Genomic DNA, 2,174 nt, shown 5'->3' with positions numbered 1-2,174 from the left:
AACTTTATTGCTTTGAACACATTAAAAGTGACTTTTTGATCTTGAACCTTCATCGTAAACTCTCCTTTTTTATATCAATCATAGTTCGCCTGTAGCCAAGAATGGTCTTCCCAAGATTATGGGAATCTTCTTATCCTCCTCAAAGTCTAGAATGACAAAATCAGTAGGGAAGATGAGCTTATCCACCTTAACCAAGATATCCTCCACTACTCCTCGCGGATGAGTGATGGAACAAACAGCCAACTGTAAAGACATGTTCACAGGTTTTGGCTCAGAAAAACCAAGTTTCTTGAAGAATATAAGGGCATCATATTGATGCTAGCTCCCAAGTCACATAAACACTTGTTGAACGACAAGTTTCCGATGGTGCAAGGAATAATGAAGCTTCCAGGATCTTTAAGCTTCGGAGGCAACTTCTGTTGCAGCAAAATACTGCATTCCTCCGTAAGAGCAACAGTCTCTAAGTCATCGAGCTTCACTTTCCAAGAGAGAGTACCTTTCATAAACTTCACATATCTAGACATATGTTCAAGAGCTTTAGCGAAAGGTATGTTGATGTGAATTTTCTTGAATACTTCCAAGAAATTAGAAAATTTCTTATCAAACTTCTGCTTTTGAAGTCTTTTAGGATATGGTGGAGGTGGGTAGACCTGTTTATCCCCTGTATTACCCTCAGGAGGATTGCTTTCAACAGCTTTCTTCTTTGGTTCCACCTCGGCATCCTTCTGCACAACCTTTTCAGCAACAATCTCATTTACTGGAATTGGAAAGGATACGGGCGCGCTCTGTGTAGGCTCAGATGTGCCTTCATTCTGTAAAAGAGTTTTAGAATCTTCGTCTCACTGAATTGGGGGCTCCTGACCTTTCTAGACCTCAAGGTGATGCGTTCACTTGTTTGTTAACTTCCCTCTTGCCTGGATTGGTTTCTATATCACTAGAAGTCATTCCTGGTAGTCGATTCAATAAGGCATTAGTAATTTGCCCTATCTAGTTCTCCAGAGTCTTGATAGAAACAGCTTGGCTTTGGCATATAAGAGCCTGGTTTTTGCACATAATCTTCAACTCCTCCAATTCAGATTTTTCATTCAAAGATAGACCTACACCTCCATGAGTTTATTGTTGAAGTTGGAGTTGTTATCTTGGTGCATATTACAGTTGTTGAAAACCAGGAGGGTTGAATTGCTTTGCTGCATATTGCTGATAAGGTTGTTGCATCGCACTCTGATTTTTGCTCCAGCTGAAGTTACGATGATTTCAGTTGTCAGGATGATAAGTGTTTGGAACTGGTTGCTGCGATCTCTGGTGCTCATAAACTGAGCTGATTCACTAGATATAGCGCATTGCTGTGTTGTATGTGAACCTGCACTTAGCTCATAAACACTGGTTATCTGATTAACACCATAGTTAGCCAGAGAATCGATCTTCATATGCAACACCTTTAGTTGAGCAGTGATAGCCGTAGCTATATCCACTTCCAGAACTCCTGCTACCTTGCCCTGTGGCAATCTCTGGGTGGGATACTGATATTCATTAGCAACCATTAGTTCAATTAGATCATAAGCTTCCTCACAGCTCTTTGCCTATAATGCTCCACCTGATGCTGCATCAACCATGGGTCTAGACTATGCTCCCAAACCATTGTAAAAACAATTGATGATCATCCAATCAGGCATGCCATGATGATGACACTTCCAAAGCATCTCCTTGTAGCGCTCCTAAGCTTCACATAGAGTTTCTCCCGATTGCTGCACAAATTGAGTAAGAGCATTCCTGAATGCAACTATCTTCGCCATATGGAAGAATTTAGTAAGAAACTTCTGAGCAAGATCCTCTCAAGTGGTGATAGAACCTGCTGGTAGAGAATGTAACCAACACTTAGCTTTATCCCTTAGAGAGAATGGGAAAAGTCTCAGTTTTATAGCATCTTCAGAAACATTGTTGAACTTGAAAGTGTTGTAGATCTCGATAAAATCCCTTATGTGCATATTGGGATCTTCCGTTGGAGCACCCCCAAACTGGACTGAATTTTGTACCATCTGAATTATGCCAGGCTTGATCTCAAAGGTATAAGCTGCGATAGCTGTCCTGACAATGCTAGATTGAATGTCGTTGATCTTTGGTTGAGAAAAATCCATCAATGCTTTCGTTGCTGCTAGTTCTCCCATTGCAATGAT

General features: G+C 40.9%; 1 non-coding gene across 1 annotated transcript; it reads left to right on the top strand.

The window, feature by feature from the left end:
- The first annotated feature begins 1,671 nt into the window (after window positions 1-1,671).
- Window positions 1,672-1,778, top strand: LOC141663463 (small nucleolar RNA R71). The gene has a single exon (XR_012551532.1). It is a non-coding gene; the product is annotated as a small nucleolar RNA R71 (small nucleolar RNA).
- The last annotated feature ends 396 nt before the right edge of the window (window positions 1,779-2,174 follow it).

This window comes from Apium graveolens, chromosome 5 (genome assembly GCF_009905375.1).
Source record: "Apium graveolens cultivar Ventura chromosome 5, ASM990537v1, whole genome shotgun sequence".
NCBI classification, from domain to species: domain Eukaryota; kingdom Viridiplantae; phylum Streptophyta; class Magnoliopsida; order Apiales; family Apiaceae; genus Apium; species Apium graveolens.
This window is presented reverse-complemented; position numbering and strand designations above follow the sequence as displayed.